The sequence below is a fragment of the Odocoileus virginianus genome, chromosome 8 (assembly GCF_023699985.2).
Source record: "Odocoileus virginianus isolate 20LAN1187 ecotype Illinois chromosome 8, Ovbor_1.2, whole genome shotgun sequence".
In the NCBI taxonomy this organism is placed as follows: Eukaryota; Metazoa; Chordata; class Mammalia; order Artiodactyla; family Cervidae; genus Odocoileus; species Odocoileus virginianus.
In genome coordinates this window covers 39,090-65,999 of record NC_069681.1, presented here as the reverse complement: position 1 = coordinate 65,999, position 26,910 = coordinate 39,090, and the positions used below count along the sequence as shown (strand labels likewise).

The following is a 26,910-nucleotide window of genomic DNA, read 5'->3' as shown; positions in this document are numbered from 1 at the left end:
CAACTGGAACCAAATGAATTTATGCTGGGCTAACCAACAGGTGGAAGAATTACAACATCTTATAATCATAAACCAAAGAATAGAGAGAAAATAGATACTATCACCTCTAAAAGCAAGTTAGTGGATAAAGTAGGATGGAAGTTTGTTGAAATTGTAAATATACAGACCCACAACAGTGTTGCCACAAGATAACAGTATTTGTTATTTCCCAGATCAGAATTACTTAACATATATTTCTCAGGTGGAAAAGGAACTGGAATCGAGACTAGATTTGAGAATTAAACTTTACTAATCAATTAATAATTTTAATTGACACTGTTTCTGTGAAACAAGTTGTATTTATTTCATAACTCAATTTTAGAAAACAGTGGTAGATATAGACAACAGGCCCATTTTATTATGCAGTATTTACTTTCCATGATACATTAACTTAGGGAAAATACACTTTAAAAAATTTATTGAGGTAGGGTATATAATAAATTATATATACTTATAGTTTGTTATTTATAAAATATTTTATAAATTTTTAAAATATTTTAGATTCTATAAGATTTTTATAAGACTGAGATCATCCCCACAATCATGATCATGAAGATATCAATCACCACCAGCAGTTAATTAATGCAAATTTGTATTTCCTGATTACAACCCCTCTGCCACCTTTCTTCAGAAACCACTTGTCTACTTTTTGCCACTGTAGATTACTTTGTAATGTATTGGACTTTACATAATTGGAATAATGCAGTGTCATTTTTAAGTGGGCTTTTTTCACTCAGCGAAAATTATTTTGAGATTCTTCCATAATATTACTTTTTCATAGTTTAATTTTTTTAATTTATTTTTTTGTTGAAGGATAATTGTTTTACAGAATTTTACTTTCTGTCAAACCTCAACATGAATCAGCCATAGGTATACATATATCCCCTCTCTTTCAAAATCACTCCCATCTCCCTCCCCATCCCACTCCTCTAGGTTGATACAGAGCCCCTGTTTGAGCTTCCTGAGCCATACAGCACGTTCCCTTTGGCAATCTATTTTACATGTGGTAATGTAAGTTTCCATGTTACTCTTTCCATACATCTCACCCTCTCCTCACCTCTCCCCATGTCCATAAGTCTATTCTCTATGTCTGTTTCTTCATTGCTGCCCTGTAAATAAATTCTTCAGTACCATTTTTCTAGATTCCATATATATGCATTACAGTACAATATTTATTTTTCTCTTTCTGACTCACTTCACTCTGTATAATAGGTTCTAGGTCCATTCGCCTCATGAGAGCAGGTTCAAATGCATTCCTTTTTGTGGCTGAGTAATATTCCATTGTGTATATATACCGCAACTTTGTCCATTCATCTGTCGATGGACATCTAGGTTGCTTCCATGTTCTAGCTATTTTAAATAGTGCTGCAGTGAACAATGGGATACATGCACCTCTTTTAGTTTTGGTTTTCTCAGGGTATACGCCTACGAGTGGGATTGCTTTGTCATATGGTGGTTTAGTTACTAGTTTTTTAAGGAATCTCCATACTATCTTCCATAGCGGCTGTGTCAATTTACATTCCCACCAGCAGTGCAAGAGCGTTCCCTTTTTCCACAATCTCTCCAGAATTTTTGTTTGTAGACTTCTTGATGATGGCCATTCTGACTGGTATAAGGTGATATCTCATTGTGGTTTTGATTTGCACTGCTCTAATAATGAGTGATGGAGAAAGCAATGACACCCCACTCCAGTACTCTTGCCTGGAAAATCCCATGGATGGAGCAGCCTGGTAGGCTGCAGTATATGGGGTCGCTATGAGTCGGAAATGATTGAGCGACTTCACTTTCACTTTTCACTTTCACACATTGGAGAAGGAAATAGCAACACACTCCAGTGTTCTTGCCTGGAGAATCCCAGGGACAGGGTCGCCTGGTGGGATGCCCTCTATGGGGTCGCACCAAGTAGGACATAACAGAAGCGACTTAGCAGCAGTAGCAATAATGACTGATGTTGACCATCTTTTCATGTGTTTGTTAGCCATCTGTATATCTTATTTGGAGAAATGTCTGTTTATGTATTTTCCCCACTTTTTGATTGGGTTGTTTGTTTTTTTTGGCATTGAGTTATATGAGCTGCTTGTGTTTTTTGGAAATTAATCCTTTGTCAGTTGTTTCAGTTGCTATTATTTTCTCCCATTCTGAGGGCTGCCTTTTCACCTTGCTTATAGTTTCCATTGCTGTGAAACAGCTTTTAAATTTAATGAGGTCCCACTTGTTTACCTCTGTTTTTATTTCAGTTGCTCTAGGAGGTGGGTCATAGAGAATCTTGCTTTGATTTATCTCATCAAGTGTTATGCGTATGTTTTCCTCTGAGAGTTTTATAGTTTCTGATCTTACATTTAGGTCTTTAATCCATTTTGAGTTTATCTTTCTGTATGGTATTAGGAAGTATTCTAATTTCAATTTACATGTACCTCTCCAGTTTTCCCAGCACCATTTATTGAAGAGTCTGTCTTTGCCCCATTGCATATTCTTGCCTCCTTTGTCAAAAATAAGGTACCCATAGGTGCATGGGTTTATTTCTGGGCTTTCTATCTTGTTCCATTAGTCTTTATTTTATTTTTGTGCCAGTACCATCCTGTCTTGATGACTGTAGCTTTGTAGTAAAATCTGAAGTCAGGAACATTGATTCCTTCAGCTCCATTCTTCTTTCTCAAGACTGCTTTAGCCACTTGGGGTCTTTTGTGTTTCCATATGAATCATGGAATATTTTGTTCTATTTCTGTGAAAAGTGCCATTGGTAATTTGATAAGGAGTGCATTGAATTTGTAAATTGCATTTGGTAGTATAGTTATTTTCACAATATTGATTCTTCCTACCCAGGAACATGGAATATCTTTCCATCTGTTTATGTTGTCTTTGATTTCTTTCATTAATGTCTTATAATTTTCTGTGTTCAGTTCTTTTGTCTCTTTAGGTAAGTTCATTCCTAGATATTTAATTCTTTTTGTTGCAATGGTGAATGGGATTGTTTCCTTATTTGCTCTTTCTGATTTTTCATTGTTAATATATAGAAATGCAAGTGATTTCTGTGTATGGATTTTGTATTCTGCAACATTGCTAAATTCACTGATTAGCTCTATTTAATTTTCTGATACTATCTTTAGGGTTTTCTATGGACAGTTCATGTCATCTTCAAACAGTGAGAGCTTTATTTCTTCTTTTCTGATCTGGATTCCTTTTATTTCTTTTCTTTCTCTGATTGATGGGGCTAGGGCTTCCAGAACTATGTTGAACAATAGTGGGGAAAGTGGACACCTTTGTCTTATTCCTGATCTTAGAGGGAATGCTTTCAGTTTTTCACCATTGAGAATAATGTTTGCTGTAGGCTTATCATATATGGCCTTTACTATGTTGAGGTAGGTTCCTTCTATGCCCATGTTTTGAAGAGTTTTAACCATATATGGGTGTTGAATTTTGTCAAAGGCTTTTTCTGCATCTATTGAGATTATCATATGATTTTTATCTTTCAATTTGTTAATATGGTATATCACTTGATTGACGTGTATATTGAAGAATCCTTGCATTCCTGGAATAAACCGACTTGGTCATGGTGTATGAGCTTTTTGATGTGTTGCTGAATTCTGTTTGCTAAAATTTTGTTGAGGATTTTTGCATCTATGTTCATCAGTGATATTGGCCTGTAGTTTTCTTTTTTTGTGTGTTGTCTTTGTCTGGTTTTAGTATCAGGGTGATGGTGGCCTCATACAATGAGTTTGGAAGTGTTCCTTCCTCTGAAATTTTTTGTAAGAGTTTTAGAAGGTTAGACATTAGCTCTTCTCTAAATGTTTGATAGAATTCTCCTGTGAAGCAATCTGGTTCTGGCTTTTGTTCTTTGGCAGATTTTTGGTCACAGCCTCAATTTCAGTGCTTGTAATTGGTTGTTCATAATTTCTATTTCTTCTTGGTTCAGTCTTGGAAGATTGAATTTTTCTAAGAATCTGTCCATTTCTTCCAGGTTATCCCTTTTATTGCTATATAATTGTTCATAATAATCTCTTATAATCCTTTGTATTTCTGCATTGTCTGTTGTAAACTCTTCTTATTCATTTCTAATTTTGTTGGTTTGATTATTCTCTCTTTTTTTCTTGATGGGTCTGGCTATAGTTTTGTCAATTTGCTTATCTTCTCAAAGAATCAGCTTTTAATTTCATTAATATTTACTGTTTCTTTCTTTTTCATTTATTTCTGTTCAGATATTTATGATTTCTTTCCTTCTACTAGTTTTGGGTTTTCTTTTCTTTCTTTCTTTTTTTTTTTGTTGTTGTTCTTTCCCCAGTTGTTTTAGGTATAAATTTAGGCTGTCTATTCAATGTTTTTCTTGTTTCTTGAGGTAGGATTGTATTGCTATTAACTTCCCTATTAGAACTGCTTTTGCTGTATCCCATAGGTTTTGAGTTGTTGTGTTTTCATTGTCATTTGCTTCTAAAATTTTTTTGATTTCCCTTTTGATTTCTCCAGTAACCTGTTGGTTATTTAGAAACATGTTGTCTATTCTCCAAGTGTTTGTGTTTCTTACTGTGTGTTTTTTTTTTTTTCTTTCTTCTATCTATTCTCATAGTGTTGTGGTCAGAGAAGATGCTTGATACAATTTTCAGTTTTGTTAAATTTACTGAGGTTTGATTTGTGACCTAAGATGCAATCTATCCTGGAGAATGTTACATGTGCATTTGAGAAGAAGGTGTATTCTTCTGCATTTGGATGGAATGCCCGGAAAATATCAATGAGATCCATCTCACCTAAAATATTATTTAAGGCTTTGGTCTCCTTATTAATTTTCTGATGATCTGTCCATTAGTGTGAGTGGGGTGTTAAAGTCTCCTACCATTATTGTGTTACTGTCAATTTCTCCTTTTATGTCTGTTAGTGTCTGTCTTATGAACTGAGGTGCTCCTATGTTGGATGCATAGATATTTGCATTTGTTGTGTCTTCCTCTTGGATGGATCCCTTGATCATTATGTAATGTTCTTCCTTATCTCTTGCAATGTTCTTTATTTTAAGGTCTATTTTGTCTGATATGAAGATTACTATTCCAGCTTTCTTTTGCTTCCCATTTGCCTGGAATATATTTTCCATCCTCTCACTTTCAGTCTATATGTGTCTTGAGGTCTGAAGTGGGTTTCTTGTAGACAATATATATATGGGTCTTGTTTTTGTATCCATTCAGCCAGTCTGTGTCTTTTGGTTGGAGCATTTGATCCGTTTACATTTAAAGTAGTTATTGATATAAATGTTCCTATTGTTATTTTCTTAACTGTTTGGGGTTGATTTTATAGATCTTTTTCTTCTCTTGTATTTCTTAACTATATAAGTTCATTTAATATTTGTTGTAAAGCAGGTTGGTGGTACTGAATTCTCTTAACTTTTGCTTGTAAGAAAAGCTTTTTATTTCCCCATCAGTTTTGAATGAGATCCTTGCTGGGTACAGTAGTCTTCATGTAGATTTTTTCCTTTCAGTACTTTAAGTATATCCTGCCATTCCCTTCTGGCCTGCAGAGTTTCTGTTGAAAGATCAGCTGTTAAGAATATGGGATTTCCCTTGTATGTTACTTGTTGCTTCTCCCTTGCTGCTTTTAATATTCTTTGTTTTTTTTTTAGTCTTTTTTAGTTTGATTAGCATGTGCCCTGGCATGTTTCTCCTTGGGGTTTTCCTGTATGGGACTCTTTGCACTCTTGGATTTTTGATTGACTATTTCCTTTTCCATGTTGGGGAAATTTTCAACTATTTTCTCTTCAAAAATTTTCTCATAACCTTTCTTTTTCTCTTCTTCTGGGAACCATATAATTCAAATGGTGCATTTGATATTGTCCCAGAGGTCTCTGACACTATCCTCAGTTATTTTCATTTTTTTTTTTTTGTTTTGTTTTACTTTATCCTGCTCTTCAAATGGAGAAGGCAATGGCAATCCACTCCAGTACTTTTGCCTGGAAAATCCCATGGAAGGAGGAGCCTGGTAGGCCACAGTCCATGGGATTGCTAAGAGTCGGACACGACTGAAGAGACTTAGCGGCAGCAGCTCTTTAGAAGTTATTTCCACTGTTTTATCCTCCAGCTCACTGATTTGCTCTTCTGCTTCAGATATTCTCCTATTTATTCCTTGCAGAGTATTTTTAATGTCAGTAATTGTGTTGTTTGCCTCTGCATGTTTATTATTTAATTCTTATAGGTCTTTGCTAATTGATTTTTGCATGTCCTCCATTTTGCTTTTGAGGTTTTTGATCATCTTCACTATCATTATTCTGAGTTCTTTTTCAGGTAGTTTGCCTTTTTCCTCTTCATTTATTTGGACTTCTGTGTTTCTAGTTTGTTCCTTTATTTGTGTAGTATTTCTCTGCCTTTGAATTTTTTGTTTAAACTTATTGTTTAAAAAACTTATTTCCCCAGGTTTCAAGGTTGAATTCTTTCTTCCTTTTGGTTTCTTCCCTCTAAGGCTTGTCCAGCGGGTTGCATAAGCTTCTTATAAGGTGAGATCTATGCTGAGGTTTTGTTTGTTTGTTTCTCCTCTGATGGGCAAAGCTGAGTGAGGTGGTGATCCTGACTGCTGATGATTGTGTTTGTATTTTTGTTTTGTTTGTTGTTTAAACGAGGCGTCCTACAGAGGGTGCTATAGGTGGTTGGGTGATGCTGGGTCTTGTATTCCAGTGGTTTCCTTTGTGTGAGTTTTCATTATTTTATACTCCCCAGGGTTAGTTCTCTGGTAGTCTATGGTCTTGGAGTTAGTGCTCCCATTCCAAAGGCTCAGGGCTTGATCTTGAGTTTTGTGTGGGTCTATATATTCTTTTCCACTCACTGGTCAGGTACTCCTGCCCGCTCTCAGCTGGTGTTCTGCATGCACATCTGTGTCTGAAGGTGTATTCCTGATGTATCCATGGAGAGAGATGTGCGCCACATCCAACTACTCCTCTGCCACTTTGTTCCCTCTCTCCATAATTTAATTCTTTGTGCTAACTTGTACTCAGCTTTATTGCCATTCCACACTTGACTACCCATAATGTTTTTTTAATTGGTTTTCACCTTTTAAACAATTTTATTTATTTATTTTTTCATTTATTTTTATTAGTTGGAGGCGAATTACTTTACAATATTGTAGTGGTTTTTGCCATACATTGACATGAATCAGCCATGGATTTACATGTGTTCCCAACCTGAATCCCCGTCCCACCTCCCTCCCCATCTCATCCCTCTGGGTCATCCCAGTGCACCAGCCCCGAGCACTTGTCTTATACATCCAACCTGGACTGGCGATCTGTTTCACCCTTGATAATGTACATGTTTTGATGCTGTTCTCTCAGATCATCCCACCCTCGCCTTCTCCCATAGAGTCCAAAAGTCTATTCTACACATCTGTGTCTCTTTTTCTGTCTTGCATACAGGGTAATTGTTACCATCTTTATAAATTCCATATATATGCATTAGTATACTGTATTGGTGTTTATCTTTCTGGCTTACTTCACTCTGTATAATGGGCTCCAGTTTGATCCATCTCATTAGAACTGATTCAAATGTATTCTTTTTAATGGCTGAGTAATATTCCATTGTGTATATGTACCATAGCTTTCTTGTCCATTAGTCTGCTGGTGGGCATATAGGTTGCTTCCATGTCCTAGCTATTATAAACAGTGCTGTGATGAACATTGGGGTGCATGTGTCTCTTTCAGTTCTGGTTTCCTCAGTGTGTATGCCCAGGAGTGGGATTGCTGAGTCATATGGCAGTTCTATTTCTAGTTTTTTAAAGAATCTCCTCACTGTTCTTCATAGTGGCTGTACCAGGTTACATTCCCACTGACAGTGTAAGAAGGTTCCCTTTTCTCCACACCTTCTCCAGCATTTATTGGTTGTAGAGTTTGGGATAGCAGCCATTCTGACTGGCATGTAATAGCACCTCATTGTGGTTTTGATTTGCATTTCTCTGATAATGAGTGATGTTGAGCATCTTTTCATGTGTTTGTTAGCCATCTGTATGTCTTCTTTGGAGAAATGTCTGCTTAGATCTCTGGCCCGTTTTTGGATTGGGTCTTGTATTTTTCTGGAATTGAGCTGCAGGAGTTGCTTGTATATCTTTGAGATTGATCCTTTGTCTATTGCTTCATTTGCTATTATTTTCTTCCATTCTGAAGGCTGTCTTTTCACCTTGCTTATAGTTTCCTTTGTTGTAAAAAAGCTTTTAAGTTTCATTGGGCCCCATTTGTTTATTTTTGCTTTTATTTCCAGTATTCTGGGAGGTGGGTCATAGAGGATCTTGCTGTGATTTATGTCAGAGAGTGTTTTGCCTATGTTCTCCTCTAGGAGTTTTATAGTTTCTGGTCTTACATTTAGATCTTTAATCCATTTTGAGTTTATTTTTGTGTATGGTGTTAGAAAGTGTTCTAGTTTCATTCTTTTACAAGTGGTTGACCAGTTTTTCCAGCATTACATTTTAAAGAGGTTGTCTTCTTCCATTGTATAGTCTTACCTCCTTTGTTGAAGATAAGGTGTCCATAAATATGTGGATTTACCTCTGGGCTTTCTATTTTGTTCCATTGATCTATATTTCTTTCTTTGTGCCAGTACCATACTGTCTTGATGACCATGGCTTTGTAGAAGAGCCTGAAGTCAGGCAGGTTGATTCCTCCAGTTCCCTTCTTCTTTCTCAAGATTGCTTTGGCTATTCGAGATTTTTTGTATTTCCAGACAAATTGTGAAATTATTTGTTCTAGTTCTGTGAAAAATACCGTTGTTAGCTTGATAAGGATTACATTGAATCTATAGATTGCTTTGGGTAATACAGTCATTTTCACAATATTGATTCGTCCAGTCCATGAACACGGTATATTTCTCCATCTATTTGAGTCCTCTTTGATTTCTTTCATCAGTGTTTTATAGTTTTCTATATATAAGTCTTTTGTTTCTTTAGGTAGATATACTCCTAAGTATTTTATTCTTTTTGTTGCAATGTTGAATGGTATTGTTTCCTTAATTTCTCTTTCTGCTTTCTCATTGTTAGTGTATAGGAATGCAAGGGATTTCTGTGTGTTAATTTTATATCCTGCAACTTTACTATATTCATTGATTAACTCTAGTAATTTTCTGGTAGAGTCTTTAGGGTTTTCTATGTAGAGGATCATGCCATCTGCAAACAGCGAGAGTTTTACTTCTTCTTTTCCTATGTAGATTTCTTTTATTTCTTTTTCTGCTCTAATTGCTGTGGCCAAAACTTCCAAAACTATGTTGAATAGTAGTGATGAGAGCTGCAACCCTTGTCTTTTTCCTGACATTAAGGGAAATGCTTTCAGTTTTTCACCATTGAGGATAATGTTTGCTGTGGGTTTGTCATATATAGCTTTTATTATGCTGAGGTATGTTCCCTCTATTCCTGCTTTCTGGAGAGTTTAATTTATTTTTTTTTATCATAAATGGATGTTGAATTTTGTCAAAGGCTTTTTCTGCATCTATTGAGATAATCATATGGTTTTTATCTTTCCATTTGTTAATGTAGTGTATTACATTGATTGATTTGTGGATATTGAAGAATCCTTGCCTTCCTGGGATAAAGCCCACTTGGTCATGATGTATGATCTTTTTAATATGTTGTTGGATTCTGTTTGCTAAAATTTTGTTAAGGATTTTTGCATATATGTTCATCAGTGATATTGGCCTGTTGTTTTCTTTTTTGTGGCATCTTTGTGTGGTTTTTGTGTTAGGGTGATGGTGGCCTCATAGAATGAGTTTGGAAGTTTACCTTCTTCTGCAATTTTCTGGAAGAGTTTGAATAAGATAATGTTACCTCTTCTCTGAATTTTTCATAGAATTCAGCTGTGAAGCCATCCAGTCCTGGGCTTTAGTTTACTGGAAGATTTCTGATTACAGTTTCTATTTCTGTGCTTGTGATGAGTCTGTTAAGATCTTCTATTTCTTCTTGGTTCAGTTATACTTTTCTAAGAATTTGTCCACTTCTTCCAAGTTGTCCATTTTATTGGCACAGAGCTGCTGGTAGTAGTCTCTTATGATCCTTTTATTTTTTAATTTCAGTGTTGTCTGTTGTGATCTCTCCATTTTCATTTCTAATTTTGTTCTTTTGGTTCTTCTCCCTTTGTTTCTTGATGAGTCTAGCTAACAGTTTGTCAATTTTATTTATCTTTTCAAAAAAAAAAAAAAAGCTTTTAGCTTTGTTGATTTTTGCTATGATCTCTCTTGTTTCTTTTGCATTTATTTCTGCCCTAATTTTTAAGATTTCTTTCCTTCTACTAACTCTGGAGTTCTTCATTTCTTCCTTCTCTAGTTGCTTTAGGTGTAGAGTTAGGTTATTTATTTGACTTTTTTCTTGTTTCTTGAGGTAAGCCTGTATTGCTATGAACCATCCCCTTAGCACTGCTTTTACAGTGTCCCATAGGTTTTGGGTTGTTGTGTTTTCATTTTCATTCATTTCTATGCATATTTTGATTTCTTTTTTGATTTCTTCTATGATTTGTTGGTTATTCAGAAGCGTGTTATTTAGCCTCCATAAGTTGGAATTTTCAATAGTTTTTTTTTTTTTTTTTTTCCTGTAATTGAGATCTAATCTTACTGCATTGTGGTCAGAAAAGATGAGTGGAATGATTTCAATTTTTTTTTAATTTACCAAGGCTAGATTTATGGCCCAGGATGTGATCTATTCTGGAGAAGGTTCTGTGTGCACTTGAGAAAAGGTGAAGTTTATTGTTTTGTGGTGAAATGCCTTATAGATATCAGTTAGGTCTAGCTGGTACATTGTGTCATTTAAAATTTGTGTTTCCTAGTTAATTTTCTGTTTAGATGATCTATCCATAGATGTGAGTGGGGTATTAAAGTCACCAACTATAATTGTGTTATTGTTAAATTCCACTTTCATACTAGTTAGCAATTGCCTTACATATTGTGGTGCTCTTATGTTGGGTGCATATATATTTATGATTGTTATATCTTCTTCTTGGATTGAATCTTTAATCATTATGTAGTGTCCTTCTTTGTCTCTTTTCACAGCCTTTATTTTATTTTTGTCTTTATTTTTATTAGTTGGAGGCAAATTACTTTACAATATTGTAGTGGTTTTTGCCATACATTGACATGAATCAGCCATGGATTTACATGTGTTGCCCATCCTGAACCCCCGTCCCACCTCCTGTCTCATCTCATTCCTCTGGGTCATCCCACTGCACCAGCCCTGAGCACTTGTCTTATGCATCTAACCTGTACTGGTGATCTGTTTCACACTTGATAATGTACATGTTTTGATGCTGTTCTCTCAGATCATCCCACCCTCGCCTTCTCCCATAGAGTCCAAAAGTCTGTTCTATACATCTGTGTCTCTTTTTCTGTCTTGCATATAGGTTATCGTTACCATCTTTCTAAATTCCATATATATGCGTTAGTATACTGTATTGGTGTTTATCTTTCTGACTTACTTCACTCTGTATAATGGGCTCCAGTTTAATCCATCTCATTAGAACTGATTCAAATGTATTCTTTTTAATGGTTGAGTAATATTCTATTGTAATCCAAGCCTATGCCCCAACCAGTAATGCTGAAGAACCTGAAGTTGAATGGTTCTATGAAGACCTACAAGACCTTTTAGAACTAACACCCCCCAAAAATGTCCTTTTCATTAGGGAACTGGAATGCAAAAATAGGAAGTCAAGAAACGCCTGGAGTAACAGGCAAATTTGGCCTTGGAGTATGGAATGAAGCAGGGCAAAGGCTAATAGAGTTTTGCCAAGAGAACACATTGATCATAGCAAACATCCTCTTCCAGCAACACAAGAGAAGACTCCACACATGGACATCACCATATGGTCAACACCAAAGTCAGATTGATTATATTCTTTGTAGCTAAAGATGGAGAAGCTCTATACAGTCAGCAAAAACAAGACCAGGAGCTGACTGTGGTTCAGATCATGAACTCTTTATTGCCAAATTCAGACTTAAACTGAAGAAAGTAGGGAAAACCACTAGACCACTCAGGTATGACCTAAATCAAATGCCTTATGACAGTGGAAGTGAGAAATAGATTTAAGGGACTAGATCTGATAGACTGAGAGCCTGATGAACTATGGACGGAGGTTCGTGACATTGTACAGGAGACAGGTATAAAGACCATCCCCATGGAAAAGAAATGCAAAAAGGCAAAATGGTTTTCTGAGGAGGCCTTACAAATAGCTGTGAAAAGAAGAGAAGTGAAAAGCAAAGGAGAAAAGGAAAGATATACCCATTTGAATGCAGAGTTCCAAAGAATAGCCAGGAGAGATAAGAAAGCCTTCCTCAGTGATCAATGCAAAGAAATGGAGGAAAAGAAAAGACTGGAGATCTCTTCAAGGAAATTAGAGATATCAAGGGAATATTTCAGGCAAAGATGGGTTTGATAAAGGACAGAAATTGTATGGACTTAACAGAAGAAGAAGATATTAAGAAGAGGTGGCAAGAATACACAGAAGAACTGTACAAAAAAGATCTTCACGACCCAGATAACCACAATGGTGTGATCACTGACCTAGAGCCAGACATTCTGGAATGTGAAGTCAAGTGGGCCTTAGAAAGCATCAGTACGAACAAAGCTAGTGGATGTGATGGAATTCCAGTTGAGCTATTTCAAATCCTGAAAGATGATGCTGTGAACGTGCTGCACTCAATATGCCAGCAAATTTGGAAAACTCAGCAGTGGCCACAGGACTGGAAAAGGTCAGTTTTCATTCTAATCCCTAAGAAAGGCAATCCCAAAGAATGCTCAAACTACCACACAATTGCACTCATCTCACATGCTAGTAAAGTAATGCTCAAAATTCTCCAAGCCAGGCTTCAGCAATACGTGAACCAAGAACTTCCAGATATTCAAGTTGGTTTTAGAAAAGGCAGAGGAATCAGAGATCAAATTGCCAATATCTGCGGGATCATTGAAAAAGCAAGAGTGTTCCAGAAAAACATCTATTTCTGCTTTATTGACTATGCCAAAGCCTTCGACTATGTGGATCACAATAAACTGTGAAAAATTCTGAAAGAGATGGGGATACCAGACCACCTGACATGCCTCTTGAGAAACCTGTATGCAGGTCAGGAAGCAACAGTTAGAACTGGACATGGAACAACAGACTGGTTCCAAATAGGAAAAGGAGTACGTCAAGGCTGTATATTGTCACTCTGCTTATTTAACTTATATGCAGAGTACATAATGAGAAATGCTGGGCTGGAAGAAGCACAAGCTGGAATTAAGATTCCCATGAGAAATATAAATAGCCTCAGATATGCAGATGATACCACCCTTATGGCAAAGAGTGAAGAGGAACTAAAAAGCCTCTTGATGAAAGTGAAGGAGGAGAGTCAAAAAGTTGGCTTAAAGCTTAACATTAAGGAAACTAAGATCGTGGCATCTGGTCCCACCACCTCATGGGAAATAGATGAGTAGAGAGTGGAAACCGTGTCAGACTTTATTTTTTTGGGCTCCAAAATCACTGCAGATGGTGATTGCAGCCATGAAATTAAAAGATGCTTACTCCTTAGAAGGAAAGTTATGACCAACCTAGATAGCATATTAAAAAGCGGAGACACTACTTTGCCAACAAATGTCCGTCTGGTCAAGGCTATGGTTTTTCCAGTGATCATGTATGGATGTGAGAGTTGGACTGTGAAGAAAGCTGAGCGCCGAAAAATTGATACTTTTGAACTGTGGTGTTGGAGAAGATTCTTGAGAGTCCTTGGACTGCAAGGAGATCCAACCAGTCCATCCTAAAGGAGATCAGTCCTGGGTGTTCATTGGAAGGCTGATGCTGAAGCTGAAGCTCCAGTACTTTGGCCACCTCATGCGAAGAGTTGACTCACTGGAAAAGACCCTGATGCTGGGAGGGGTTGGGGGCAGGAGGAGGAGGGGATGACAGAGAATGCGATGGCTGGATGGCATCACCGACTCGATGGGCATGAGTTTAATTAAACTCTGGGAGTTGGTGATGGATGGGGAGGCCTGGTGTGCTGCAATTCATGGGGTCACAAAGAGTCGTATAAGACTGAGTGACTGAACTGAACTGAACTGAATATTCCATTGTGTATATGTACCACAGCTTTCTTATCCATTCGTTTGCTAATGGGCATCTTGGTTGCTTCCATGTCCTGGCTATTATAAACACGTGTCTGTTTCAGTTCTGGTTTCCTTGGTGTGTATGCCCAGGAGTGGGATTGCTAAGTCATATGGCAGTTCTATTTCCAGTTTTTTAGGAATCTCCACACTGTTCTCTATAGTGGCTGTACTAGGTTGCATTCCCACCGACAGTGTAAGAGGGTTCTCTTTTCTCCACACCCTCTCCAGAATTTATTGCCTGTAGACTTCTGCATAGCAGCCATTCTGACTGGAGTGTAATGGTATCTCACTGTGGTTTTGATTTGCATTTCTCTGATAATGAGTGATGTTAAGCATCTTTTTCATGTGTTTGTTAGCCATCTGTAAGTCTTTTTTGGAGAAATGTCTGCTTAGATCTTTGGCCCATTTTTTGATTGGGTCTTGTATTTTTCTGGAATTGAGTTGCAGGAGTTGCTTGTATATTTTTGAGATTAATCCTTTGTCTTTTTTTTTTTTTTAATTTGCTATTATTACAGCCTTTATTTTAAAGTCTATTTTATCTGATATGAGTATTGCAACTCCTGCTTTCTTTTGGTGTCTGTTTGTGTGAACTATTTTTTTCCAGCCCTTCACTTTCAGTCTCTATGTGTCCCTTGTTTAGAGTTGGGTCCCTTGTAGACAGCAGATATAGGGGTTTTGCTTTTGTATCCGTTCAGCCGGTCTTTGTCTTTTGTTTGGGTCATTCAACCCATTTACATTTAAGGTAATTATTGAAAAGTATGGTCCCGTTGCCATTTACTTTGTTGTTTGGGTTTGTGTTTATACAACCTTTCCGTGTTTCCTGTCTAGAGAAGATCCTTTAACATTTGTTGAAGAGCTGGTTTGGTGGTGCTAAATTCTCTCAGATTTTGCTTGTCTGTAAAGCTTTTGAATTCTCCTTTATAGCTGAATGAGATCCTTGCTGGGTACAGTAATCTGGGTTGTAAGTTATTCTCTTTCATCCCTTTAATTATGTCCTGCCATTCCCTTCTGGCCTGAAGAGTTTTTATTGAAAGATCAACAGTTATCCTTATAGGAATCCCCTTGTGTGTTATTTGCTCTTTCTACCTTGCTGCTTTTGATATTTGTTCTTTGTGTTTGATCTTTGTTAATTTGATTGGTATGTGTCTTGGGGTGTTTCACCTTGGGTTTGTCCTGTTTGGGACTCTCTGGGTTTCTTGGACTTGGGTGGTTATTTCCTTCCCCATTTTAGGGAAGTTTTCAGCTGTTATCTCCTCGAGTATTTTCTCATGGCCTTTCTTTTTGTCTTCTTCTTCTGGGACTCCTATGATTCGAATGTTGGGGCGTTTCACATTGTCCCAGAGGTCCCTGAGGTTGTCCTTATTTCTTTTGATTCTTTTTTCTTGTCTCCTCTCTGCTTCATTTATTTTTACCATTATATCTTCTACCTCACTTATCCTATCTTCTGCCTCCATTATTCTACTGTTGGTTCCTTCCAGAGTGTTTTTTATCTCATTTATTGCATTATTCATTTTTAATTGACTCTTTTTTATTTCTTCTAGGTCCTAGTCAAACATTTTTTGCATCTTCTCAATCCTTGTCTCCAGGCTATTTATCTGTAATTCCATTTTGTTTTCAAGAGTTTGGATCATTTTTATTATCATTATTCTAAATTCCTTTTCAGGTAGATTCCCTATCTCCTCCTCTTTTGTTTGGCTTCATGGGCATTTTTCATGTTCGTTTACCTTCTGGGTATTTCTCTGCCTTTCACAGCTTATTTAGATTGCTGTGTTTGGGGTGGCCTTTCCGTATTCTGGTTGTCTGTGGTTCCCTTTTATTGTGGAGGTTTCTCCCAGGTAGTGGGGTTGGACAATTGGCTTGTCAACGTTTCCTGGTTAGGGAAGCTTGTGTCGGTGTTCTGGTGCATGGAGCTGGATTTCCTCTCTCTGGAGTGCAATGCAGTGTCCAGTAGTGAATTTTGAGATGAGTCTATGGGTTTGGTGTGACTTTGGGTAGCCTGTATATTGCTGTTGCTGCTAAGTCACTTCAGTCGTGTCCAACTCTGTGTGACCCCATAGACGGCCACCCATCAGGCTCCCCTGTCTCTGGGATTCTCCAGGCAAGAACACTGGAGTGGGTTGCCATTTCCTTCTCCAATGCATGAAAAGTGAAAATAGAGGACTTTTAAAAAAGAAAAAAGAAAAAAATTTTAATAAAAAATAAAAAAAAATATAGTAAAAATATATCTAGGAATTTCTCTGGAGCTGTTCTGGGCAGTGTGGGTTCAGTTTAGTTTCAGATAGTTCCTTGTTCCAGCTTATACTTCTCAATATCTATAGGCCCCTTCCTGTGTAGTCGATGTTAACTACAGGGATTTTAGTCTGTTGCACCTGTCACTTCTAAAGAGGTTCCCTTTGTTTATTCGCCTTCTGTTTGCAGGTCTCTTCAGTGTCTAATTTCTGCCCTGACACAAGTGGGTGGAGGTGGTCTCTTGTTTAGGTTCGCTTGTTCAGTCAAGCTATGCGGAGGGAGGGGTGCTGCAGACAAATATCGCTGGTGTGTGTGTGGCGCACTCACAGTGTTCTGGCCACACTGGGTTTGCCCCTGCTCACGGTGTGTGCTTTCCCCGCCTACACTGCTCAGGCTCCAGGCTGTTCTACAGGGAGCGGGCCCTGAGTTGCGTGCACTTCTCAGGCCTAAGCCACTCAGGTTCAGGTTCTCAGGTCTTCCACAAAGGCACAGACTCGGTTGGGCCTGCGTTTTGTGCCTTCCCTGGTCCTAGCCGCTCAGGCAGCCAGGTGCTTGATGGGCTCACTCTCTTCAGGTGCAGCGCGACTTCTCCCCTCTCCGTCCCCGCCTCAGTTTCCGGGCGTGCCAGTCCAGTGTGTCTTGTGTCTGTTCTGGGGAGCTGATCTCTGGCTGCGACCCTCCTGGTGGATGTCAATCATCCAGAATCTCAGGAAGTCTTTGGTTAGAAACTGGAAGCCTGTTTGCAGTTTGGTAGGGGATGCCATCTCTGGGGCTGAGTTTGCCCCTTTCCAGCTCTGCTTGGCACCCACCTCCCCCTGCCTCCTGCCTCCAGCAGGGGATGGGCCAGTCCGCAGCCAGCTAGCTCTTCTCTGGTATTGCTCAGTCCTTTGTTCTGTGAACTGGCTGGCAGTGCCTTAGGTTAGGGCTTTTTGCAGGTTAATTCTCTGTCTCTCTCTCTCTTGCTATCCCACAGTTTAAGTTGCTATCACATGTTAGCTCCCTCAGATTGCCCTCAGGGTATTCAAGCCCAGTCCTTACTGTAAGCAATGCCACCCGCTCCTCTCTGTTCAGCCCCCACTTGCTGGTGGTGGATGCGAGCATCTGGGGTACTTTTCTGCTGGGAGTTGCCTTTAGGCATGTAATCTGTGGGTTTTATTTACTTTTCCTCCTGGTTAGGTTGCCCTCCGAGATTCTAAAACTTCCCCCAGACCTGCCGGTGAGAGGGTTTCCTGGTGTTTGGAAACTTCCTCTATTAGGACACCCTTCCCAGGATGGCTCTCCATCCCTAACTCTTTTGTCTCTTTTCATCTTTTATATTTTGTCCTACCTCCTTTCAAAGACAATGGGCTGCTTTTCTGGGTGCCTGATGTCCTCTGCTAGTGATCAGAAGTTGTTTTGTGGAGTTTGCTCAGCATTCAAATGTTCTTTTGATGAATTTGTGGGGGATAAAGTGGTCTCCCCATCCTATTCCTCTGCCATCTTAGCCTGGGATCTCCCATTATGTTGTTGATGTGCAGTAGAGTGTATCAACTTGTTGACTGTTATAAATAAAGTTGCAATGAACTTTTGTCTACAGATCTTTGTGTGGTGAAATGTTTTGTTTTGCTTGGGTAAATACCTGGTAGTAAAATGGCAGGGTGGTGTGATAGATGTATGCTTAACTTCAAAAGAACGTGGTTATAATTTTTTGGGGTGGTTATATAATTTTACATTTTTAACAGCAATGTATGAGTTTCAGGTGTTCCATACCCTGAAACACCTGGTATTGGAAATATTATTACTTTTAATCACCTTAAACTGTACATAGTTTATCTCATGATTTTAACTTAATTTCTCAAATCAATAATGATGATATGATAATCATCATTATGGTAATGATGCTCATCTAGAATATGGTTCTGAGAAGGCAATGGCACCCCACTCCAGTACTCTTGCCTGGAAAATCCCATGGATGGAGGAGCCTGGTAGGCTGCAGTCCATGAGATCGCTAAGAGTCGGACATGACTGACTGACTTTACTTTCACTTTTCACTTTCATGCGCTGGAGAAGGAAATGGCAACCCATTCCATTGTTTTTGCCTGGAGAATCCCAGGGATGGGGGAGCCTGGTGGGCTTGTCTATGGGGTTACACAGAGTTGGACATGACAAGTGACTTAGCAGCAGCAGCAGAATGTGGTTACCTGATATTTGTGTATTTCCTTTTAAACTTACTGCTGAAATTTTTACCCATTCTTTATTTATGCTGTATTTTTAATATTATTGCATTTTGTGATTCTTTATGTGTACCAGGCATAAATCCTTTTTTTTTTTTTTGTTGTTATTTGATTTGCTGTTTTTTTCAGCCTGTGTGTAATCTTTTCATGAACTAAACAATGTCTTTTGAATGCCATAATTTCTTGATTTTGATTATTCCAATTTATTGATCATCCTCCTTATATGAATTTTGCTTTCAGCTACCTCAAATTCAGAAAAAGAAATTCTTATGTTTTTTTCTCAGAGATTTATACCACTACACTTATGTTTGATTCATTTAATTGATATTTGTATGTAGTGTGGGATATGTATCCAGTTGACATCTTTACCCATAAAGAGTCAATTTTTCCAATGTATCTTTTGAAAAGACAGGCGCACACACACACAAACAGTGATGATTATGCTAATAGGGCATAGATAGGGAAACTTTGATCTAGAGAGACTAGGTATTTTCAAGCTATAAAACATTTTCAAATTCGCATAACATATCATCTGTACATGCCCCTAGATTCTTGGTTGTTGTCAACTAGAAAGTTCCATCAGAATTTTTACAAGATGGTCTGCCTTAAATCAGAAATATCTCTGACATCAGCAGATATAGAAAGAGAGGGCTACAGAGCTGTGTGAACTCTTGTCTCCCAGTAATTAAGATGTTGAACAACAACATCTTTCAAAACTAATAATTAGATAAATAAAGAATTTATATATGTGTAGTCATCAGAAAGATTATAAAAGTGAGAAAATTATGAGTGTTTTTATTAGCTTTGTTGGAATATAATTGATATATACAATTGCATAAGGTGTACAGTGTGATGATTTGATACATATGCTATTCCAAAATAATTACAAGTTTGGCTAACACTTCCATTACTTCACATAATTGTGTTTTTTGGTGGTCAGAGCATTTAAGATCTAGTGTCATAAAGTTTTAAGTTTGTAATTTACTATCACTATCTATAGTCATCAGGTTATATATTAGATCCCTATAATTTTTCATCTTATACCTAGAATTGCAGCCATGAAATTAAAACATGCTTACTCCTTGGAAGGAAAGTTATGACCAACCTAGATAGCATATTAAAAAACAGAGACATTGCTTTGTCAGCAAAGGTCCATCTAGTCAAGGCTATGGTTTTTCAGTAGTCATGTATGGATGTGAGAGTTGGACTATAAAGAAAACTGAGCACTGAAGAATTGATGCTTTTGAACTGTGGTGTTGGAGAAGACTCTTAAGAATCCCTTGGCCTGCAAGGAACTCCAACTAGTCCATCCTAAAGGAAATCAGTCCCGGGTGTTCATTGGAAGGACTGATGTTGAAGCTGAATCTCCAATACTCTGGCCACCTCATGTGAAGAGTTGACTCATTTGCAAAGACCCTGATGTTGGGAAAGGTTGAATGTGAGAGGAGAAGGGGACGACAAAGGATGAGATAGATGGCATCACTGACTCAATGGACACGAATTTGGGTAAACTCTGGGAGTTTGTAATGGACAGGGAGGCCTGGTGTGCTGCGGTTCATGGGGTTTCAAAGAGTTGGACACAGCTGAGCAGCTGAACCGAACTGAACTGAACCTAGAATTTTATCTCATCTGGAAAATATCTCATTTCACCACAGGTTAGTCACTGGCAGTTTTCAATGGGTATGTTTGATTCTGAATCTTCAGAATAAACTTTTCAGCTATCTATCATATACCCTTCACGATAGGTAAAGGAGTTTAACAGAAAGTGAGAATACAGTGCTGTCTAAAACAAAATATTTTTTTCTTTTTTAATGATACATTGAAAACTGGAAAAGTATATGGACATTTAGTATGTCAGTAAGAAATTTAAATTTGTTTTATCATACACTTGAATATTTTAGAACTGTGGTAATGTTAATGATGAAGTAGTTGATGATAGTAATAAAAATGAAGGTAAGTTTGTTGTCCTGTTAATGGAAGTCTTTTTTCACAAATTGTTTACATGGTCAGAGGAAAGTAATCTGAGATCAATGGGGTGACTTTTCTCAGAGATAAAATAAATCCATATGTATGATAAAATATTTATATAATAAAGATCAAGAGAAGCTATATTTATACATATAAAGATACAATGCAGGCCTTCAGAAAATGAAGTCTGTATAAGGAGGAAGCTGATTAAGAAATTCTCAGAAAAATAGAATTTCATCTAACTAATATCTTATCTCTCTTCTGGTTCTCCAGTCCAATATCTCTCTTTTTTTCTGTGTGTCTTTTTCACCTTTTCTTTCTCTATGCTCTTTTGCCCCAGAGGCATAATCATCACAGTATAACAAAATTAATATTGGAGGGTCAAATGTTTTCTGTAAAGAAATGAGAGAATTATCTTAATTCAAAAGTGAAAATATTTATATTGAAATACAGTGGATTTACAATATCATATTACTCCATTGTATACAGAATGATAATTTAGTTTTTACAAATTATACTCCTTTGAAAGATGTTACAAGATAGCTATAAAACCCTATGCTGCACAAAATATTCTTGCTGCATATGTATTTTACACATAGTAGTTTGTATCTCAGTATCCATACCATAATCATATCTTGCCCCTACCCTCTTCCTGCCCCCTGCTGCTAACCAGTAGTTTCTTTTCTATATCTGTGGGTCTGTTTTTTGTTTTGCTATGTACTTTGTATAATTCAATTTTTAGATTCTCCGCATAAGTGATATCCTACTAGTTTATCTTTCTCTGACTTATTTCACTAAGTATAATAATCTCTAGTCCATTCAATATTGCTACAAATGGTGTGTTATGCAGCCATGAAAAACAGTGAAATTCTGCCATTTGCAGCAACATGGATGGATTTAGAGAGTATGTGGAAAAACTTTTTCTACGTCTATTGAGATGAAAGTTAAATTTTTATTCTTCAACTTGTAATGTGGTATGTTGCACTTTAACAATAATCTTGTCTATTTCTTTCTTATTCTGTCTGAAAAGCCAAGTTTAATTCTCAAAATTGCTGTAACTGTAGAGTAATATGATCAGGTCAAAGCTATGATTGATCCGATATCTCACACTTCAACTTTTCCATGTGAAACATACTTGTAAGAGGCCTGGTGGAAAATGTAAAGTAAGGCATCGACTTCAGGATGAAATGAGAATGCAGTTCGCTGATATGATTTCACTAAGAAAGACTCTTTGATTGGGTTACTGGGAAAGTGGGTGGAGGAAATTCCGGGGCATGAGATATGAGAATATCAACTTTCTTATGTTGCATTGTCAACAGTGAAGGTTCTGTCTTTTGGAGAGAAACTTCCAATATCTGGGGATAAGACAGCTCTGATTCTTAGCACAATATTAAGAGTCAATAGAGTATAACAGTTATAATTTAGGCCCTGGTCTAAACTTTTGACAGTACTCCAAAAGAGATAAGATAAATATTCTTTTCCTTGTTTTGGCTTCTTGAGAGGAAATTTGCTAACAGGTCATACACACAGACACTAAAATAAGACCACATGAAACCAGAACTTCTGAGGGGAGTAATGGCTTGTTAGAAAGAGGAGTTGTGGATGATGGAAAACATGGTAATACATCATTTCCCTACATTATAATTTGATAACTTAATTAACTATTAACAATATTTTTAACAATTAGACCAAAGGCAAACTCCATATCTACTTAGGGAGGAACATAGAAAATAGGAATTATTACATCTAAAATATCTTCAAGTTATTTCATCTTCATTCAACTGGGAAATCTGATTCTTCATGGATAAATATGCCTTTTTTCATAATTTCTGTATGATTAAAACTTTATGAGATTATTACAAAATGCTTCCTAAAATTTATTCAATATATATTTTCTGAGTGTAGAAATGGGGAATGAACAAGGAGGATTTATATTCCCCCTGCACCATTAGCCCCCCAAATATTAAGTTTAATAAAATTTCTCATTGTTCTTTCCTAAGTATCTCTGACTGTGTTGTAGAGCCACTGTCATATTTATATACTAAACTTCAAAATTTAGTTAAGAGTTAAGAGAGTTAAGAGTTAAGAGAAATATTTCCCTCACTTGCCCCTTTCACCTTAATATTAATCACATACAGCTTCATTTTCAAGAGTGACTTCCCTAAAGCAAGAAATTTCAATATTAAAGTTTACATCTTACATGTAAGTTCAATGATTCTGGGTTTTTTTTGGAAATATCAGTTAATGAAAAACACCTCAAAATGGCCTGAGTGTATATTAGTTGAGGTTGTATGGATGGTTTCCTAGACATAATGACTTGGACTCACTGAGAATAATAACTTAAAATTATATTGTGAGACTACCTAAGTGGTTCTTATGTACTACCATTTTAAATTAATTGTTATATCAACTTTCAGTCCAGAATACTATTCCAGCACACAAGACCCTTCATGTTGTTACCACCATTTTTAAAAAAATACATCTAGTATTAGCTTAAACAATTTTATTAAATTTATTTTTAATTGGAGGATGGTTGCTTTACAATATTGTGTTTTTTTTTAAATTGCTTGAGAGAAAAGCCTTTTCTTTTACTGAGTGCTAGGTATTTCTAATATTATATATTTACTGAACCATGAGATGTTGTTTACATTACTACTCTTTTACATGCAGAGAATTGGAGGTAAAAAAATTTAAATACTCTGTGCTGTGTTCCCTGTGGTGTATGTGGTGAAGCCTTTATTGAACAGGGTGAATATCTCAAAATCCTCGTCTAAGCATTGCATATACTAACTCTCTAAATGCATATGGTTCTCTAACACTTCTCTGTCATTTGCATATACTTCTGTCTCAGTATACTGTCTTTCTGTATATGTTTAGTGGGAGCATAATTAGCATAAATTTCACTATCTCCTGAAATCCCTTCCTGAACTCCAAGATTACTCAGAAGCCACCTAATATGCCCCTTAACACTTTTGTCAATATTTGTTGCAACACTAGTTATATACTGGATAGAAATACAGAGCCATTTTGCTTTGTTTTGTTTTGTTTTATATAATGCAAGCTTCTTAAAGTAAGGATTGAGCCCCTCACAGTATCGGGAATAAGATAGATACACAATAAATATATCTTTAATTAATCAATTACACACAGCAAGACACACTTCAACAGAAAAAAAGAAGAAAAAAAAAGGGAAAGTGTTAGTTGCTCAGTCATGTCTGACTCTTTGTGACCCCAAGGACTATAGCCTGCCAGACTCCTCTGTCCATGGGATTTCCCAGGCAAGAATACTGGAGTGGGCTGCCATTCCTTCTCCAGGGGATCTTCCCAACCCAGGTATCGAAACTGCGTCTCCCGCATTGCCGGCAGAATCTTAGCGTCTGAGCCACTCTCAGAGCCTCACACTTACACAAAACACACTTTATTCAAAGTCATGATTTTTAGACACTGGTAAGCTATAAGGAGATGATATTTAAAACTTGAATTACAGACTTGAGAAAGTAAATTATTATAGCAGGGTGAAATGTTTTCATTAGAAAGAATAAAGTACAAGGGTGAAGCTGAGCTATAAGATTCTTGAAGAGAATGTCGTCTATGAAATAAGTAATGAAGTAGGAAAATGTGACCAGAACAAATGCATGAAACATATTTTTTTGATGTTGTTGTGATAATATTACAACTTGTGGCCTTTAAATAAATGCTTTTTTGAAAAACACAGCATCTTTTGTGACCTGTCCCAGAAGGGTTCTTTCACCTGTTGGTTCCTTAGGGTGCAAATGAAAGGATTTAGTAAAGGGGTAACTGAAGTGTACAACAAAGCTACACCTTTGGGTACAGTTACTCTTTCTCTTGCAGATGGTTTAGCATACATAAAGATACAGCTTCCATATGTCAGGGAGACAACAATTATGCGGGAAATACAGATGGAAAAAGCTTTGACTCTTTGCCGTGCTGAATTTCAGGATGGTCTTAATGATGTAAGTGTTAGAAAGAATCACTAATACCAATGTGACCACGTGTCACAACAGCTAACATAAAAGACATTAGAACACGTGTATCTGTGCAGGATATCTGAAGGGTAGGAGAAATTTCACACATAAAGTGATCAACTACTTTGGAAGCACAGAAATCCAGCTAGAGTCCCATGATAAATGGAGGAAAGATAATTAGGTATCCAGTTACCCAAGAGCTGAATACAAGCTGATAACAAACTTTGCTGTTCATGATGACTGGGTAATGTAGCAGTTTGCAGATAGCAACATAGCGGTCATAGGACATGGCAGCCAGAAAGTAATACTCTGTAACTCCCAATAAAAGGGAGAAGGATAATTGAGCTGCACAATTATTATACAAAATGGTTTTTTCTTTACTCACAATGGTGACCAGGTATCTGGGAGTACATACTGTTGGGAATATTATTTCTAAAAATGAGAAACTATGAAGAAAGAAATACATTGGAGTTTTGAGGTGAATATCCAGGAGGGTGAGGAGGATAATGATTACATTCCCAGTCAGGCTCAATGTGTAACTGAGAAAGAGAAACAGGAAAATCACAGTTTGTAATTGTGGGTCATCAGTCAATCCCAAGAGAATGAATTCTATTTCCATTGATTGGTTCTTCATTTATCTGTTTAGCCTTGTCAAATCTACATAAGAAAGAAGACAAAAAATTGGAATGTATAAAAGAATATAACAGTATAAATTAACATCTTAACCTATAAATGTATAAATTTTTATGTAAACCAAAATATATAAAAGTTAGCAAAAAGTATATAAATTCACCTAATATATATATATTTAAATAGATTTCTGTTTACTAAATATATATTTTACTGAATATATATTATCATGTATATATTAAAACTAAAGAAGAAAAAGGTAAATATTTTCCATTTTGTCTAGTTAAAAGTGATTTCTCCAGTCTGAAAATGCCAATGATGCATGATTGCATGCTACACTCATTTTAAATCTTTCCCATATATTACTTTTCTTCATTATATTATTCCTCACATTTTTTCAAGTTTCTCTTATGCCTCAGCTGGTAAAGAATCCACCTGCAATGTGGGAGACCTGGGTTTGATCCCTGGGTTGGGAAGATCCCCTGGAGAAGAGAAAGGCTACCCACTCCAGTATTCTGGCCTGGAGAATTCCATGGACTTTATACTCCATGGGGTTGCAAAGAGTTGGACATGATTGAGCCATTTTCATTTCACTTCCTTTATGCTAAGTTCATAGTAATTTCTGTGAATATTTCATATATTTTAAGAATATTAGGTATTTGAAGTTTGGATACAGTATTTTGATTATCAGTGGGTGAAGTGAACAAAACTTAAGTTTATTTGTATTTTTATGAAGACTTAATCATTTTATGTGCTTCCCAGCTGGTGCTAAAGAGCACACTGCCTACCAATCCAGGTTATACGTAAGAGATGCTGGTTTGATGCCTTGGTTGGGAAGATCCCCTGGAGAAGGGAATGGCAATGCACTCCAGTGTTCTGGCATGGAGAATCCCATGGGCAGAGGAACCTGGAGAGCTATAGAGTTTGCACAGAGTTGGATACGTTTGAAAAGACAACACAGAATATACACAACTCAGTACATTTTATAACATTTTAGCTATTGTAATTTTCTTCTCTATAATTTCCTTTTGGTTTCCTTTACGTTTATTATAATTTTGAATGTTTCCATTTTACTCACACATTGACTTCTTGACATCTCCACAACATTCCTTTTGCATCTTTAAGTCACTTTTTCTAAAGTTTTTGCTAGTAGATCTGCCATTAAATCTTATGCACAGAGAGTTTATGTTCATTTATTTTGAATGGGCCATATATATTATTTTTTGTGTGTGTGCCACCAGGTGGATTTTTATTTTATTGATTCTCAACACTCATCCATGTGACAATGTGCGGCAACATGAGGTTGCCAAATATAGAGTGATATGACACCACCATAATACCCCAAAGATAACTATTCTTTGAATAGAAAACATCATTTGAATCTAAAACATTTAAAGATACTCCCTTAGTTTATATAATTCCTAATAGTAAAATATAGTCTTAGTAACAGAACACAGAATTCTCCTTGGTTGGTCACATTCATTATGGAATGGGGAAATCAATAAAAATCATAAAAAAGAAAACCCTGAAAGATAAATAAATAACTAAACATTTTACTTATAGGTAGTTTTTCTGCATTCATTGCACATTACCACAGAAAATTGTAAAGCTGATTTTTTTTGTTTAAAAGCTTAGAAAATACTTTTGCCCGTTTAAATTTCTTGTTAAGTGGTGCATAATTTTTAGAAGGAAAAGTGTCCTATGTAGGCCCGAGTTTCAGATTTAAACATCAGGTAATCGGAGTCTTTCCACCAAGAACTAGCACAGATCCTTGTTCTTTGCGAGGC

General features: G+C 36.8%; 1 pseudogene; it reads right to left on the bottom strand.

Annotated features, from left to right (window-relative positions):
- Window positions 1-24,177: 24,177 nt before the first annotated feature.
- LOC110124746 (olfactory receptor 6C6-like) lies at window positions 24,178-25,127 on the bottom strand (annotated as a pseudogene).
- Window positions 25,128-26,910: the final 1,783 nt, after the last annotated feature.